Source organism: Alexandromys fortis, unplaced genomic scaffold, assembly GCF_014885135.2.
Source record: "Alexandromys fortis isolate MF-2015 unplaced genomic scaffold, M_Fortis_MF-2015_v1.1 scaffold_73, whole genome shotgun sequence".
NCBI lineage: Eukaryota > Metazoa > Chordata > Mammalia > Rodentia > Cricetidae > Alexandromys > Alexandromys fortis.
In genome coordinates, this window is record NW_026067959.1 from 5,052,439 (window position 1) to 5,072,253 (window position 19,815).

General features: G+C 39.2%; 1 protein-coding gene across 2 annotated transcripts in view; it reads right to left on the minus strand.

Moving 5' to 3' along the window:
• Itga2 (integrin subunit alpha 2) overlaps positions 1 to 19,815 on the minus strand; it is a 95,357-nt gene that overhangs the window by 70,657 nt on the left and 4,885 nt on the right. The window lies entirely within an intron of this gene.

The following is a 19,815-nucleotide window of genomic DNA, read 5'->3' on the forward strand; positions in this document are numbered from 1 at the left end:
TAGGAAACGGTGCATTATCTTCTTATTCCAGTGGGAACTGTCAAAAGCACTTTGTCTTTTGATTTTTCTTACTTAACAATCAATAAATGGCAGTCTTGGAAAACAGAACAAAGCGAAGGAGACAATATCTAATAGAGTTTGTTTGTTTTACACTTCTGTTTCTGATCGAAAGGGAGAGAAAAGCAGAGCTAACTCTCTCTGGTGCCAAAAGCACGGATGCTGGGAGGGCTTCACACTGTAGAAGGCAGGTTTTGTGAGTTTGGAAAGAGGGTGCTGCAGAGCTCCACCATTTATCCTTGCAGAGCTTTTCTTTTTCTTTTCTTTTCTTTTTTTTTTTTTTTAAAGAAAAAGCAACAAAACAGCCTGGACTCTTAAACTTAACGTCACCATTCCTGTTCCCCTTGTCTTCACAGAGGAAGGTTTCACTTTGGGACCCGCACTAAGTCTGCATGGTGTTTTAGACGTCTGTCATTCCAGGCACAAAAAGCCTGGATGAACTGGCTTGCTTTACCACTGTGCTTCTGAACTTATGGGAGGAGATGCTATAGACTGTTTCCAAGGAAAAATGAAGTCACCAATGACACTTTGGGAGCTGAAATAATCAATGAACCTTTTTAAGTGCCAAAAATACTCTACCGGGCGTTGGCTCACTCAAAAAAGCCCAGCTCATTATTTCTTAGAAATGTAAACTTTCCAAGAAGAAAAGGGCACATATTATTTTTGAAATACATTGTGACATAATCTGCATGGGTCAACATTTGGACATTTGATCTGTAACATCTGTCTCTTCATAGGACCACTGTGCCTTTTTACTGAGGAAGCAAAATGCAAAAGGAAATAACAGCTCAAAAAAGTTGAGCAGAATCCCAAAAGCAGCATTCAGAATGCTCGTGTATCTAACAAGACCTCGCCTTTACCCATTATGAGAACTCAGCAAGTACATCAGGTTTTTTGTATGCTAGTTAAAGCTTGAGAGGTGATGTCAAACTATTGTCATTTTAAACAATCTAACACCTGAAAGAATATATGTGACTGGACATAAAATGATGCAGTTCCTTCCCACTATTAAGTTAGACTTTGGCAAATCATGTAATAGGAAATGAATCAGGGTGGAGTTCGCTTTATTATTTAATGCTAAATTTTATGAGAGTTTGCATTTATAGGCATTTATTTCAATGTAATGGCAAGTGTATGCTTTAGGAAATGTGTCGTTAGGTGCCTTTGTTATTATGTAATCATAAAATGCACATAAACACACAAGATCACTATTACACTCTTGGGAAACATAATTTTTAAAAAAATTTATTAAAGTTTTCTCATCTTTCCTCTCCATCAACTCCTCCCTATCTCTCTACCCAGCCAACTTCATGTCCTTTCTCTCTCTTTATCTTAAGGGTTCACACCACTCTATGTCATCCATTTTTTGACTAAAATGCTGCTATACAACATATACATGTAGCATATGTGTATATTATGTATGATTATATACATATATAATGACTGGTTTATAAATAAGGAAATAAAAATTCATTTTAATAGTCTAATTTATAAATATATGTATATTACTGTACATTACAAATGTATATATGGGAAACATTTTTCAAAGTGAAAGACATCATTCCATCTTTCTGTTTAAATTACTAAAGATCTTGTTGTAGTACTGAGAAAATCCAGTTTCCTCACGGAGTTTCAAAGGTCTTTCTTATCTGATGCTCATGTAGTTTTCTGGTCTCATCCCTCTGCTTTCCTCCTGGCTTCACTGGGTCCTAGACACATTCCTTTTCCTTCTGTCCTTGAACACACCCAGAAAATTCCAGTCGCAGTCTTTGATACCTGTCTCACTGCTAGAGCTCTCGCCAAACTCCAGATTTAAGGTTTTGGAAATTATTCATTGTATTGGTCTGTGTTTGAATAGTCTCTATTCTAGGGACTTCCTTAATTCCTGGATTTAGCAGCAATATCGTCTTCCCACACTATCCCACTGGGGTGACAATTACCTGCAGTTTTCTCATGTGTCCATATTTCTTGATGTCACCTTCTGTCAACTACAATGCAAGGTCCTTGAGAGACCAGCCATGGCTTTTATTTCCCCATATTTTCTCAGAACTTAAGGTAATATTTGTGTCTGTGTCTGTGTGCACGCTCATGTGTGCATGTCCATGCACACACGGAGGCCCCGGAACGGTGTCAGGCATCCTGTTTTGTCACACCACTGAGAAAGTTCTTTACTGAACCTAGAGCTAGACTAGCAGCTGGTAATCCCCAGGATTCTTTTGGCTCCACTTCCTGCTTTGTGAAAGGCACTGGGGTTGCAGCTGGTTTTGCAATAGCTTTCCATGGGTTCTGGGACCTTGCACTCAGGGCCTTCCTCATGCTTGCATAGAAGTGTTCCTAGTTGCTTAGCCATCTCTAAGACTTCAGCATCTAAGATGATGTTTACTGATGAAAACAATTTAATTTGACAGACATTCTCAGGGACGATTTTGAATATTAAAAAAAAATGAGGGAGAAATAAGATAGCTGAGAGCCCCAGTCTGCAAATATGTTTTTTAAAATTTTTTTAAAATATTTCCTTCCATTATTTTTCTCTCTATAATTTAAGCTATAGTACGTATCCTATTATCCACCATCCCACTGTATCCAGCACCATACCACAACGTACTGTATCTTAGTGGTCATGTGCTCATGACAATGACAGAATTATCCTTACTTAATTGAACCCCAGATAACCTTGTGTGATGGCAAAGCCCATTACCACCAACCGACAAGTAAAGAAAGTGAAACTCATGAAGATTAAATGTCCGTATTGCTTACGTCCAAGTTTTTCCTCAAGTCTTGCCATGACTCATTTTCTCCAACATTACTGTTTAGGAGTTCTATTAATAAACGATCTGCTTATGTTCTCATAAAACATGTCACTCGTCATCATCATCCCTTTATGTTACTGATCCTAATATTCTCCTTTTCTGCTGTTTAAATCATTTCCTTTGGGCTCTGCTTCCTTTGATAAATCAAGTATTATCAAAGCACACTTACTTCCATTATGCCAGCAATTCCCACTGAACAGAAGCTATCTTCTCAGTTTCCATAAATGCAATACTTGTATATAAAGTATCCTGTCTAACTCAATATCTGCTTCTTTCTCCTTTGTAAGCCCCCATTTGTAATGAAACTTTCCTATTATCTCTTTAGGACCACATGGTTATGAAGAACTACATTTAACTCAACTTGAACTTCCCTTTCCAGCCTCCATGTCTGTAACCACTAAGAAAGAGTTCATTCAACAAATATTTATGTAAAGCCTTTGTGTCGTGAACATTTCCACATTCTGAGGATAGAGCAGCAGATGAACAAAACAAACAATACCTCTGTTTTCTCTGAGTGTCCACTCTTGTGAGTTGACAATAAAATGAGAGATTGTATAATAAGATGACAGAGAGAGAAACAGAACAAGATATGCCAATCCTCAAGACAAGTTAAATAGGTTAAATGTTAAGACAAGCGTGAAGCAGCGGCAGATGAGCTGGAATTCAGTCTATGCAGAGGAAGATAAGCCCATTCCAGGCACAAGAACTGTCATGTTCAGCAGTCAGATCCAGAAGAGAAGGCTGTGATGATGGTGAATAGTAATTGCTCAGAAAGCTATAACCTGCTTCATTTAGGCCACTATTCCCAGTTCTATATCAGATGTAGCAAGTGACAAACCAATTTGCATTTTGCCCTTCCAGGAACATATTATTACCAAGACTAGAAAGCTTTCACTAGCCAATAAGAATTCGTAAAACGTTCAGCAAAGGTAGCCGTGTTAGCCAGTTATTGACCGTAACCAAGCCAAAGGAGTCAAGTAAATCTCATCAAAACAAACTACAGATAGAAGCACTGTACCTCCAGCACGTCCTGGGGTGGGTGGGTTGGGGTTAACCTCTTCCTCTCCTTTCAAAATCAAGAGAGGATACTGTTTCATCTTCAGTTTTACTTGCCAGGCTGTCATTTTAATATGAGTGGGTTAACCAGATGACCAGATAGTGAAACACGTCAACTCACGCAGATTTGGGTTTATTTCTCAATTAAATATTTAATGAGCCCCCTCCTCTTAAAATTGATGACTACTACTAAAATAGTTTTCTTAGAAACCAGCAACTTGTAAGAATGAAGTTTTGGTAAACGAGGAATTTAATTTCCTCACCATGTTCTGGAACTGAATTTTAAGTTACAAGATAATTGAATATGGCTGGGGATGGAATAAATTTAACCTCACAAGAAACTTGACTTCATTGATGTGATTTGCAGTGTTTATGGAAACATATTCACAGCAGTATTTGGCCGTGGACTCTAACGGTGTGGTCTATGCAGATTTAAGCCCATCTATGTGCACCGAAGGACAAGTGGGCCAGGGATTCCAGTCCCAGACTGTACAAAAAGGAGACAGGGAACTGGGCTTAAGCACCAATCAGCCTAGGCTTCCTGTTGTAGATGTGATGTGGCCAGGTGCTTCTAGTTCTTACAGTCATGATTGTCTGCCTCCTGAACCTGGGAACTGGAATAAAGTCTTTCTTTCTTGAGGGTTTTTTTTTTGGGGGGGGGGGATGGGTCAGGGTATGTTATTAGAGTAATAGGGAAAGAAAGGAAGAAACTAAATCCCTCAAGAGCCAAGCCAATTTTTAATGCAGCTTCATGTTCTTTTCTTTTCTTTTTTCAAGGATTTAAAAGAAATGATGTGCATCTATAGGCATGGAGGTCAGAAGAGGTCACAGATCCCCTGTAGCTGTGGGGTTAGGGGGCCATAAACATAGACACGTCTTCTGTAAGGGCAGCAGGTACTCTTAACCACCGAGTCATCTGTGTCTTGGTTTTAAGTTTTCTAGAAAACTCTTTTAATGATATTTGAGTTATTCAAAGGCATATGTTTTGAGGAGACCTTTAAGTACAACTATCTTAGACTGAGTCAAAACAATCTCACTGTTGAGTCCAAGTCTTAATAATGTTTAAAAATAACAGTACTAGAAAGAAATTAACATTTAAGACAGGATTCTTTATCTAAACAAAGAAACAAACAAAAACCCAGGGCTTGCTTTATTTATTCATTCATTCATTCATTCATTTTAATATTGGTATAACCCTTTGATTATAGAGGTTGGCAGTCAGAGATACATTTGATCCTCCTGCCGCCAGTTGCCTAAGACATGGGCATGCATGCATGTATGAAAGATGGGTAAGTCTGGGAAATGGGAAAGTGTTCACCTAAGGTAGACACAGGAAGTATCTGTCTTGTTGCAGAAGCACAGGCTTTTATTAAAACTACTAAAAAGGGAGGAACTGTGGAGGCCCAAAAATGTGAGCTTATTTCCACCTTGACAAAATGTCAGTGAGTTCCAACTTACCTCTATTCCCTCAAGGTTGTGTTGCTACCCCAAGCAAAGGTCCCACCTAGATTTAGCTCAGTGAGTTCTGTTCATCAAGGTTATTGTCAACAGGTGTGGCTAATAGTCAGACAGTCTGTTTCAGAAAGAGAAGTAGATATGTTTCTACCTCAAACAAAAGTCTACAGATCTAACTAAAATACCAGTTCCCTTAAGGAGATAACACTGGGCTCCACCTATGGAGTAGTTTGCCTACAGAATGTTTTGGTCTATGGTATGAACTTGACTTGTTTTGTTCTAACAACAGAATGTTTAACTATGGATGTAGCCTGTGACCTTCAACTGGTCTATTCATTCTTTGTATCATATTAATGCAGTTTTAAAAAATCTTATTCCTACCTCTTAGCTATTGGAAATTAAATGTGGGCAATTTCAGTATTCACTGGAACTTCCTCCCAGTAGGAAAGAAAGAAAGAAAGAAAGAAAGAAAGAAAGAAAGAAAGAAAGAAAGAAAGAAAGAAAAAAAAAATTGATATCTGGTACCATTAACAAACCAAACCCATCTCATGTACATGATGAACAAATTAATCTGAATAAATTCCGAGTACCTCTCCATTTCCGAGTATGGTGCAAAACATCAGCATGAGAGTGCAGTAGTCAAATATTTTCCTACCATAGAGAAACTCCCAGACTATTGTAATGCTGACTTAGTAATTACAGCCTAATTACCTCCCACAGCATTATAGCTGGAAATTGACTCAGCTAAAGAATACAAGTTCAAGCTTCACAACTGTGGTTTCTTCACACCGTACAGGCATAGCTAGATCTAATTTTCTGCCACAATACAAAGGAAGTCACGTTTGCTCCGGTTTCCAATAAGGATTTTTCACAGTTCCGTCTAAGCCTGGAGGGAGCTTGAAAATCTGTGTTTATATTCACATTCTCCTCGAAGTACTATATAAAGAGCATCTTGCCAAATAACACAACTGTCTTAGTGAGGGTTTCTATTATGGTGACGAAACACCATGACCAAAAGCAACTTGCAGAGGAAAGGGTTTATTTTGCTCACAGGTCCACATCATAGCCCATATTCAGAGGCAGGGCAGGAACCTGGAGGCGGGAGCTGACGCAGAAACCATGGAGGAGTGCTGTTTAGCTCTCGCTCCTTCATCATGACTTGCTCAGCCTGCATTCTTACATCATCCAAGATCATCAATTTAGGGATGGCACCGAGCACAATGGGCTGAGACCTACCATGTCAATAACTAATTTTAAAAAATGCCCTAGAGTCTGGCCTATAACCCAGTGTTATGTGGGCATTTTCACAATTGAGACTCCCTCCTCTCAGAAGACCCTAGCATGCGCCAAATTGACATAAACCTAGCCAGTACAGTAATAGGCATATGTTCTAGGGACTAAATGGTGACTTATTTTTGATGGATCAACAGTCAACTCAATTATATTGGTATGGGAAGAATGTAGAACCTTTGTTCTTTTTTTCCACAGGGATGGGCTTATGTTGGACTATATTGGTAGATAAACATTTGCCCTCAGGACAAAGATTACATTTGCAAACCCTTGCAGTAAAAAGTCAAGGTCACAAGTTCATTCCCTATTTCCTGCAGGACACAGGCAGGTGTTCACCAAGCATTCTCATACTAACACTAGGAGACTAGCTGGAGCAGAGTGGGCCAAGGGGCACTGTGTCCGCCCATTCACGCTGCCTGCTAAGCTGCAAATGGGGAACATTTTTCTCTGGTTTGCATGCCTCATGTGTTGGACAATTACTCTATGTTCACATAAAGGAAACAGCATCGCTTGGGTGATCTGACTTAAGCATCTAAATATATTATCCAGGCTTAGGGAATGCTGTGGGCTCCACTCAAAAGTCCTGTCGTGAAGCTGGAGTCCCCGATGTGAGTGCAATTAGAGACAGGGACCATCAGGGAGTGACTCAAACTGAATAAGGACATCACAGTAGAACTCTAATCCAACATGACCAGTGTCCTCTCAAGAAGAGGAAGCCACAACAGGGCGATTTCTCTCAGCACACACACATACGCACACATGAAGAAGGACTATGCAAAGACAAGAAAAGACATGTCCATCTGCAAGAGTCCCAACCATTTCAGTAGTTGTCCCCAAAGTATTTAGAATGCTGGCCTCCATAACAGGAAAGAAATTTCTACTAGTTCAGGTATTTCGTCCTCAGCATTTTTCATGCAGGGCTAGCAGACTAGAGAAGGGAAATCTAATTTCATCAGAAAATTTGAATGTATTGCTCCAGGTTTCAAAGATTCTGTTCATATAGGCACATATATAGATACATTCCAGATGTTTCACATAATAGTCATATTTTTATGAAAAATTCGAAGTGTGTGTGTGTGTGTTTATGTGTGTTTAGGGGAGGTAGTGAGGAGCAGGGGAGGAGAAAGAAAGAGGAGAGAAACTGTATCAAGTCCTGAAGAATGGCTGCCTGCACTCAGGTCATTTTCCCATTTCAACCATTCGATCTTGAAAGGAAGAACCATCCCCAAAATCTCGCTCTATTTGTTTCTTGCATCCATTTACTGTGGCTCGGTGCTGCCTAGCAACTCAATAGATTTTCTTCATTTCCAAAGGGTGCAGGAGGGTGAGTTGCATTTGGCAGACTCGCTGTCTCCTGACAGTGAACTGGAGACAGTGAAAAAATCTTACTGGCCCAAGAGTTGTTGAGAGAACTCCTTGAAATCCCTTCACTGAAGTGATGGTCTATTTCCGGCTTCTTCCTAATTGCCTTCCGTGTAAGAGAGAAGCCCCTTTCTTGTTCGGTCTCCCCACTACTTCTCTCTGCCACATGTACTTGGCAATTCAGGGCCTGTTTCCTGACTTGCTCATTACAGAGTAAGTGTCACACCTCTTCAGGAAGTATATGGGCGAAACAATCAAAATTAAATGAGCGCTGCTTGTTACATCTCGGCCCACAGGCATTTTGCTATAGTCTTCTTAAAAATAATTTTTCACACAACATATTCTAATCACACCTTCCCCATTCCACACCTCCTCGGAGATCCTCCCTTCCTCCCTTCCCACCAAATTTCACACCCTTTTTTCTCTATGTTTTTTTTTAATTTTGTTTTTTCAGATTATACTATAATTACATTTCTCTCTTCCCTTTCCTGCAAACCCTCATATATGCTTATCCCTTTCTCCTTCAAATCTATGACCTCTATTTTACATTAACTTTTATTACATACATGTGTGTGTATTTTTATGAATATATTAGGAAGATAGATGGATGGATGGATGTACTGTTCAGTCTGTATAATGTTAGTTGTATGTTTTTAGGGCTGACTCTTTGGCACTGATAATCAGTTGATGTGTTCTTTACCGGGAAGAGCACCTCTTCTTCTCCCAGCTTCCCTCAGTTGCCCATGGTTTTTTGCGTAGAGTTGAGGCCTCAAAGGCTTTTCTCCATCCACTTCCACATGCCTGTCGGTATCATCCTGGCCGAGATGGCATTTGCATGCCCTTCCTGATCATCCGAGCCTTCCTTCACACACCTCTCTAGTGTCTCTTTCATGTGTTCTCAGTCCTCTCCAGTTGTGTCCCGTGAAGTAGCTTACATCCCCACTGTCTGCTCAGTTTGTCTTTACCTCTAGATTGGCCGTTCTCAGCCTGTTCAAAGCTTCCACCCTTTAATGCAGGTCCTCATGTTTTGGTGACCCCCAACCATAAAATCATTCTTGTGCTACTTCATAACTGTAATTTTGCTATAATTCCCATATCATATGCTTTAATTGTCTGCCCAACACATTAAAATGTATAAGGGGAAACAGAATTTTTTGCAGGGGTTGAAGCTTCTAAAATTTGAGGAAGGGAAGTTCTTCAAAGAAATAAAATAATTTTGTGAGACAAATTTATAGATAAAACATTTATTTGGAATGCAGAAAGAAGCCCCAGGAACATTTTCAAAGACTGACAATAAAATATTTATCTCCTAAACACATCTACAGTAATCTTTTCCCAACAGATTTTGCCTGCACATTTTTATCGCCTTTTCAAATGACAGTTTTTATAAAGTAATTCTCTATAGGTAACAACATGATTAATTTCTTTCTTTTAGCATGGTGAAATTATACCAGTTAAGTATATTCCCTTCCTCTGCACACTTTATTTCAATGGCATGCAAATTCCTGGGATTTTTTTCCAATCACATAGGAGTCAGGACATTACAACTCACATTGTTTTCTTTTACAGGGATTTATCCAGAACTCTGGATTACAAAACTTAATAATTAGCTTGCAGTTGATGTCTTTGTTATTGAAATATGATGGAAAAGAGACAATAATCTTAATTTTCTGTGTTTAATAAAAATATCAGACTGTGTGAGTATATGGGGCAGGACCTGTACAGAGATATCCCTAAAATTGAATTAATCTCTGCATGTTTTATACTTAGCATGCTTTTTCCAGAAGAGTAGGGACCATGCTTAATTTATTAGCTGCCATATGGCTCAGTACTTAGAGACTATCAGTAGTACCTGCTGAAGGAACAAAAACCAATTAACCTCTAAACAATGAATTACTTATATAATAGTTGATGTGCAACAAAGATCTGCGTGATAAAGAAATGACTTTGAGTTCTGGCTGGTTCAAAGCTAGAGCTGGGATTGTAGGATGCGGATGGATGGATTAGTAGATACATTAATGCCTACATGTTACATATTATTCTGTAAGAATAGAATTTATAAACACGTGCATTGAAAGTATATACTGTGAATTCATACGTTTATGCAAATATACATCGTTTTCTATGTCTAATCCTGTATAGCGTCTCACTTTTCTTATTATGTAGTTGTAAGAGAATCCTAAAAGGATTGTTCACATTTCATAGTGGTAGGATGGCAGAATTATGACAAAGGCAAAAGCTGATTATTCTTTTAAGGTCGAAAATGTCCTCTGGTGGAACAAGGGCAATAGTATACTGTGGTATCAGAGAGCTTGGCCTCTGAGGTGTGAGCAGTCCTGTGATTAAGCTTCTCAGCCTATGATAGCTGCTGCTTTCTCATGATAAAATCGGTCAATATGTGTTCCTCCCATACATCAGACAACGCATGAGAAACTCTTAACCAAGTGCTCAGCCTGTGATGGGCACATAGAAAAGCCGGTCTCTCTCATTTTCATTTTTAGTATCATTGTGCTTGCTTGAGACTAGCACACTTCCTGGGAACTTTCACAAACCGCACCACTTTAGAGACACACCCACTGCCACCTCGAGACACGCCTACTGCCACCGCAGATGAAAGAGCATTTCCTGAACAAATTTCCATTTAATTTTCTAAAACTGCTGCATCATGAGTAGTCAGATGACAGACGGCTACATTTTGCTGACACACAGAAAAGGCACGCCATAAAACCCAAGAAAATAGTGTCAGTCCATGAACCCTCCCAGGAAACCTCACTGACTGGAAGTGACTGATGCAGACCCTACTACGGAATTAAGCTAACAGCCTTCAACTCTAAGGGCAGCTAACCATTACCCAGAATATGGTCATAGGTCAGGTAAGATCTGCACACACCCAACCACAGGAAATCTGGTTTTGGTAGCATTGTCTTCAGTATGAAAAGAATCACAAAGCAGGTAGAAGGTAGCTTCTGTTGACAAAAATAACCATGTTCAACAGTTGCAGTCCTTTACAAATGAGCACATGGCATGGACAGCTAAGCTCTGTAATATTTCACCTACATATATAGACACTGTATATATACGTATATATGTATGCATACATATGTATATAGTCTAATGCAAAAACATATGATACCTTCAACTTCTCAAGACTGCAGCAGCATAACCCTGCCCTCAGCTTTCATGAAGAATGAAAAATGCATTGGGAGAATGGAAAATACAGTGAGCTTAGCATTTGGGAGAGAGAGGCTGCTTCCAGTTCCCCAGTGTCTGACACCTAAGTGACATATGGCAGGCCTGCCATTATTTTAATGTTCCCCTAAGTAAACAAATGATAATAAAAATGAGTGAGTACCAGTTTATAGATTTACAATATACAAAATGTTCTCACCTTTATAATAATTACACATGATGTAAACCAATATCAAGTATAAAATAATTGTGAACAGACAAAGTAGAAAATAATTCGCTTCTGATTTTTCTGAAGCCACCTAGGAAAGTGATGGTATGTGACCTACTCTTCCTAACTTCAGTTCTATGTGGCCATGAACAGGAAGCGCTCTCAATAGAGGCTTGTTTTCTTCAGTGCTTTCCCCTACGGGGCCATTTGGTAATGTCTGATATATTTTTGATTGTCACACTGGGGTGTTTTATCTAGTGGGTGGAGTCCAGACACACTGCTCAGCAATCCTGCACTGCCCAGTTCATCCTCCTCCCCCGGTCTAGAAGAATTATCAGCAATGCTGGTGTCTGAACTGTAGTCTAAACAGTGAGAGGTCTCGTAAGCAATGTTAAGTTGTTTAAGATTCCGTGGTGGAATATTTTGATACTCTTCCATCAGGAGGCAGAGTCTCATTCCCCTCCCCCTGATACAAAGCAAGATTTGCTCATTGTTGTACAAAGAGATACAATGATGTGATTTCTAAGTCAAAGACAGAGACAGCCGCGGATTTCTTCCAGCATCTCTTTAAAATTTTGATTACTTTTAATTATGTGTCTAGTGTGTCTCTGGGTAGGTTTGTATACAGTAGTGTAGGTGTCCTTGGAGATCAGAGGTATCAAAAGTCTCCCTGGATCCAGAGTAGTATGTGGTTGTAAGCCTGTGAGTCAGCCTACATGGTGACTGGGAGTGGAACTTAGGTCCTTGCTATGAGCAGAATGTGCTCAACACCACCAAGCCATGTCCCCCAACTTCTTTCCCGGTAACTTTTTTAAGGTACTTGCCTTTGGAGGCCAAGATACCAACAGGAAGTCAGGTTATGCAGTAGGTACCTTGCAATAGAGACTAATGGATGTGTCACAGAAAGGGGATGCCTTGCAATGAGACTAATAGATACGCCACAGAAAGGGAAAGTTAACGGTGCTCTGACAGCAGTCAATGGCCAGAAACCCCAGTCAGGACACTCCTGAAAATCCCAACATAAGAAACTCTGAGACATAGTAAATGATGCTCAAGACACTGGCTCGGGGTGAATGCACAGTCATAGCCAACCAGTGTCATCTACAGACTGTGGGTCATAGTGAAATTCTGTGGCAAGCACAATGTCTTCCTTCCCTGCTTAAAGTTTCCGACACATGAAAGCGCCAAGTGTCCTCTTCAAGGGAAAGCTGCCGGACTGTGTGTAACAACAACAACACAGGCAAAAGCGAGGTTTTCAAGGAAATATTCAGAGTGACCCAACGGCATTTTGAAAACACATACAGAACATGAAAGGTCGGGTTTCATTTCAAATTTCAAGTGTAAAAATGAGGCAGGAGTGTGCAGAACTCGATGAGCTCTTGAGATCTCTTCTGAGTTGTCAGAGGACCCTAGCCCTACGTTCTTTGACCCGAATCTACAGATATTTTCACAAGCTATACATTCCAAAGTCATAACATGAAAGCAGTAATTCCTTGTGAATAAAGAGGACGAGTGTACCACGTCATATCTGACAGATTACAAAAAGTAAATGAAAAATACAATGTTGGGGAGGTTGTTCAGTTTCTACATTGTAGAACTATACTGTTGAATATGTGGCAGTGTCTGACACACACTCACATATACACACAAACACGCACACTCGCCATCTCTGGCATTGCAATCCTGCTTTGGGAAATCATCCAAAAAGGAAACAGGAGAAAAAAAAATCTTCTTGTATAGATTCATTACATACAGCGGGGGATGAGGGAAATCCCACAGGATGCAACCTAAATATCCAACAATGGTACAATAGCTAACCAGGAGAAGGCAGGATACAGTGATTCATGCCTGAAGGAAGACTGCTTAACATACAGATTCTCTCCGTAAGGCTGTTTCAGCTCTTTCTCACTTAGCAGCATTCAACAGAATCCATACTACATCTGGAGGCAGTTCTAAACAACAAAGTCAGCTAAAAGCCAAAGATACATACATATATGCACACATACCTACATGACATTCATATACACATGCATACATAATACACACATGCATACACGTACATACATGAAAAAAAATAGAGTGAATACTTGGGTATGCCAGGAAAGCTGAGACAGGAAGGCAGAGCACTCTCCTGCTGGCATCATTTAGGAAAATGTGCATTGGGCAAATCCAAAGTCTTGCTGCTGTGTTCCTGTCCTACCAGAAAACTCTTCTGCTATTGATTTTGGGGTTCTGAACACAGTAACACACTCTCTTACATAGCTTCTTTCAAATATCAGATTCCCACAATGAGCCATGATCCAAACAGTAAATGGAAATTTTAGAAACAAACAACTTATAAGTCTTAATGTGCACACTACTCTAAGTAGCCCAGTGAGATCTCCTCCTCCATGCTCCTGGAACATGAATTGTCTCTCTTCCAATTATATCCAAGCCACTTGCATATTAGTCACTCAGTAGCCATCTCTCATCTATCATGGTCTTACAGAGATCTTGTTCCGGTAGTCCTTATATGGTCGCCTCATGCCATGTCACAATGTCTGCGTTAGTCATCTCGCATCACCTTATCAATAAGGTGTTGCGTCATCACAAAGGAAAAGGTGCGGTGATAGTACATATTTTTGAGGAAGACCACATTCACACAACTTTAGTAGAGCACATTTATAATTGTCCCATTTATGATTGGGTACTTTTATGAAATAATTAGCATTTTCTGTGCTTATTTTCTTCTTTTTGTTCAAGAAGAAAGTATGGCATAGCCCATGGTGGTCTCAATGTAACATTTAGACCATGGAGACTCTGAACTCTCTATCTTCCTGGGCATTGGAGTTGCAGATGTGCACAATTAGACCCAGACAATTGTGTTTAATGTATAACTAAAACTATGATATAAATGTGTGTATAAGGGAAATGCTACATAAAACATTTTGTAATATCCATAGTATCAGACATCTCTTAGAGGTACTGAAATAAAACCCTTAAGGATGACAGATGACACTGTACATACACATTAGTGACAGGGCACATTTGCAAATAAAAACTTGTAAGAAATGAAAATTCAATTTTATGTTACCAAATTCTAGAAAAATGAGAAACAAAAAATATGATGAAGATGAAAAAATATTTTAAAACATGATGTTTGAAAATTTTCATGAGGACTATAAGGAAGACTCTAGAAATAAGACCCCAAAATACTGAAATGGAAATAAATATAACATGCCAATAATAAGTGAAACTAAAAATTGCTTCTCTGAGAGCATTTATAAATTTCATAATCTCTTGGTGAGAATGATTGAGAATAGGAGTGACAATGAGTTGTTACTACAAATTTTACACTAATTAAAAGCTGAGTTTATTAAAATCATTTTGTGTTTACTTGAAATTTTAAATGAAAACATTATAAATAAAAACAACTTATAAATTTAAGGCAAAACGTTCATCTGTTTGGATTTAGCCTTACAACTCAACTCTGGGGCCTTCATATTTCTGTACCTGGCTTCTGCAGCTCAATTTAGTCCTGATGTTTGATTCAACCCTGTGATCATGTAGCTGGGTTCTACAGCAGCATCTCCAGTGTTTCTCCAAATGGGTTCATTACCTAACCTCCCTCATATCCCATTTGCATGTCTACCAGCAATTTGTCTCTGAAACTGCAGGGCATCCTTGAATTGTGATGAAGTATCTCTAGTCATGCTCTGTAATTTACGTTTATACATATATAGATATAGATATAATACTGTAGTATGAGATGTTGTGGTGATTTGAATGAGAATGCCCCCTATAGCTTGGTCCCTATTGGTGGAATTGTTTGGGAAGGATTAGGAGGTGTGGCCTTATTGGAAGAGGTGTATCACTGCAGGTGGGTTTTGAGATTTCAAAAGCTCACATTATTCCCAAAAGATATAAACTCTCACCTACTGCTTCTGCCTGATGCCGTGTTCCCTGCCATGATGGTAGTGAGGTCACCCTCTAAAACTATAAGCCCTCAATAAATTTCTTCTATAGGTTGCCTTGCTCATGATGCTTTGACACAGCAAAAGAAAAGTAACTAAGACATTTGACCATTCAAGTAAATTGAAATTCCAAAAATATTGGAATAATATTTTTAAAAGAAGCAAAAACCTGTGTTTGGTAATAGCCAACTATCTAGACTATTTAGCAAATTACAGCCAACAAAACTGATAGAGTTTGTAAATTTATTGTTATGTAATGATAAAACAAAAAGTTACAGGGCAAAAACGATAATTATTAAACTAATTCAAATATCTAAATTGTTATTTAAATCTACACTGTAAAAATGTAAGGAGAATTTTCCCAGGGCCTCCTCTCAAGAATATTAAAAAGGGGCTTGTGGCATGGTTCAGCCATTAAGAATACACGCTGTTCTTCTGAAGGACTTGAGTTCAATTCCCGTACTTACATAGAGTAGCTCACAGTTCTAACTCCAGGAGAGAGAGAGAGAGAGAGAGAGAGAGAGAGAGAGAGAGAGAGAGAGAGAGAGAGAGAGAGAGAACCAAATATCTTTTAAAAATATGAGAAAAATACAAGCTAAATGTAAACAATTTTTTTTTGAAACCTTGTGGAATATGTGTACATGTCATGTGTATCTGAATGTGTTGCACAGTGCGAACATGGCAGTCAGAGGACAACGTTCAGAGATGGTTTTCTCCTTTCTCCTGCAGACGCAGGGTCTACCTGACAATTTCTGCTGCTCTCTGTACTCCAGGCTAGCTGGTCTGAAAGCTCCCAGGAAACTCTCACTTCCACCGACCTTTTCCCAACAGGAGTGCTGGAATCACAGATGCGAGCCACTACATCTGGTTTTCCATGGGGTCTGGAGATAGAACCCAAGCCATCCTTGTGTAGCAAGTGAGGCATCTTGTGAGCTCACAGAAAATTTGTGAGAGACTCAAAATGAGGAAATGGTTTCAATTTTATGGTAATCGCTCAGTCTTGACATTAAAATCCAAAGGAAGAGTACATGAAAATCAAATCAAAAGCTAATCTTAATCATGAACATGAATGCAAAAATGAATCCAAGAACCCATTACAAATGTTGATCAAGCTAGACACAGGCCACTAATACAAGGCTTTCATATCTGAAAAGCAATATAATTTGCCATGTTAATGGATTATAGAAGAAAATTTACATGATTCTTAAGATGCAAAAAAATTCATAACATTAAATCAGTTGTCAATTTAAAATATATCTTGACCAAGTAACAGAGAAGAAGAAGCATATGATGAAAAAGTATCTATGAACAGCCCACAGTAAACACTGCACTAAACACTGAAAAATGGAAATCGCAGACCCCTCTTGCCTCTTTTTTTCAATAGTCAACAATGTATTTGCTACTGTATTGAAGGCCCTGTTCAGCTCAGTGTGACAAGGAAGGATTAGAAATTAAAAAAAAAAAGAAACCAGAAAACTCTTTGAGAAAGAATAATGTGTACCTGATATGACAATGAATGAACAACTAAAATAAAGGAGATTAAAAGATGATGAATAAAATAACTAATACATTGTGTGTGTGTGTGTGCGCACGTGCGCACATGCATCCTGCCATATATTTGGAGGGTAGGGAACAACTCTCTCAGGAGGAAGTTCTCCTACCACCCTGGTGAATCCTGGGACCGAATTCAGGTTCTCAGATCTGTCCACTATATACAATAATGATACATAAATTGCATTTCAATGTATCAAAACCTCGATTTTATTTAGAAAACCATTTTAAGAAATCATTGCTTATAGTAATATCAAACAACATCACACTCCTAACAAAAGTCTACCATATACTGAGAATTGCCTGTACAGAAAACTAGAGATCACTGCTGAAAAGGTGAAAGACCTAAGGGAATGAGGAGTTCATTAGAATGGGGGTTTGGAGAACTGATTATTTGAAAATATGTCAGTTATTCAAAAATTAATTTACAGACTCACTATGGTTAAATATTCAAGGATGCATTATTCTTTATTGAATTATTATTAAAAAGCTAACTCCAAATTTTATATTAAAATTTTGAGCTCAAGACACTCCTGACGAAGAAATGGGTAGGGCAAATGTCCTATGGAGCTCCTGTGCACATAAGGAGAAATCTTGGACCACAGTGGAGGAGCATGCGCTGGAGGAGAGCATACACACTGCCTGTCTGGGATAAAGGAGGAGCTGTAGGATGAACTCTTCATTCAACAAATGCTGTTAAGATTATTGGTTGTCTGTATAAAGAAATATGAGTTTTGACTTCTACTTCTCTCATGCACAAAAATCCACTGCAGGAAAATGTAGGTCTAGATGAAAATACAAAATCAATACTGTCTTAGGGAACGTAGGGCAATATCTTTATGAGCTTGAGTTGGTGGACTTTCCTTGAAGTTATGCTTAAAATAGAATGAAAGCAACGACCACAAAATCCAAGTTCCACTACGTTTCCATTAAGAATATCACCAATACACATTAAGAGATAAAATGGAGTGGAAGGCTGTCTTTGGATCACACATAACTAGCTGCTAAAGTCCTATTAATCAACGTGAAGATGGACAACTGTACTGTGATTCTTATATTCACTTGTGTTTCCCAAGCAGAATGTCACCATGGCCAGTGATGGTGCTCAGCAGGTTAAGACACTTGGTGCTAAACGTGGCGACCTGAATTCCAGCCCCTGAAGCCACATGGTAGAAGAGGGATCTGACCCCCATAAGTTGTCCTCTGAGCTCCACATGTGTGCCCATGGATGCCCTCCTCCTCCACTAAATAAATAAATGCAAAAGTAATATTTAAAATAATTAACAAAAACATCCTTGATACAGAGGAGGAAGGAGGAGGCTTATTTTTTCAGAGCTCACAGGTGATCAGAGCAAACAGCACTGAAACAGCAGGTGATCGCTACCAACAGGGTTCACGTGAGAAGTGCCACTAAATTGCATGAGCCATGGGTGCATCCCATCCCATTCCTGAGGCACATGCACTTCAGTGAAACAAAATTAAATGATTTGCAAAACAGAAACTCATAGATTGAGTACATCTGGACAGGAGGCCGTGAACCAAAAACAGAAATTATAGAGCTATATGTTGACCAAAGGCTAATAGCATCATAGGGCCTCAACCCTCTTCCAAACAATAAACAGAAATAATATTCCTATTACAGCCTGATTATTTGGGGACAATATTAAGCATTATTGTAATGAGGGAAGTTCTTAATTACTATGTGTTCATAGGTCATTTTCAATTCTGTATTGTATTTTCATTAGGCCTATCTATTATACTTTTACCCTAAAAGAAAAAATAAAGATCATCTAGGAGTCTTATAATTTCCAGCTTTCTTTTAGCTCGCCAGCCCTGAAAAACATTAATAAATACCTAGAAAAACAAACCAGTTAATATAAAATATCTGCTTCAAACACCTAGCTCTCACAGTGAGATTTAGAAAGGGTTATAAAATCCAAGACAGCTCTCACTCTACTGAGCATGGAAGAAGCTGTGGGCTGAAGGAACGGAATGTAACTGGGGGACAATTTGGAATAGAGCTGTCTGGCTGCTCTGGCCAGAATCCAGCTTGTATTCTGTCTGCACAGCTACATGGTATCCATGGAAATGAGCTCAGGCCTGCACAAAGACAAACAAAGGCCACCTTTCGATGAATGACAGCTGCCAGTGTCCAAGGTGGCCACTGGAGCAGCAGCCTTCCTCATGCTTTTTAACAAACAATGAAATAATCTCAGACATGGCCAACACAGTCTCTACTGTGCTTCTGTTTGCCGTGATCTGGTTCAACATCCACCTCATTTTTTTATACAGAAAGCTGCTTCATAAAGACTCTCTGCGTTCGCTTTAAACTGATAAGAGCAAAAATTCCAGTTGTAGGTTTAGAGCGAAGGCAGGAGTCTTTGCCTACAATTCTAGTTTCTTTTAACTGTTGGGCAGTGCACATAGACAAAGCTTCAAGAGAAACTACAGTATATTTAAATTTATTTGCTGCCACAGTAGTCTGTGAGCTGAAAAGGTTGGAAAGTCTGCAGTTTAAGTTCATACAGCAGAATGAATATAACTTTTCTGTACATGAATCAGCAGGCCTAGACTGGACAAAAATGGAATATAGCAATTTGCAATAATTATAACTCTAATAATATTAAGAACAGAGCAAAGTTCCTGTTTCATAAGCATGAGGATCTAATTTGGGGTTCCCAGCATCCATGTAAAGGGAGCTGGGCATGGAGGTGAATGTCTATAACCCCACCACATGGATGAAAGGGAGAGCCGAGACAGGTAGATCCTGGGAACATGCTGACTATCCAGCCTAGCTATAACAACAAGCTCCAGATTCAGGAGAGATCTTGTTTCAATAGATCAGTCATCAGAGAGGGAGGGAGGGAGGGAGGGAGGGAGGGAG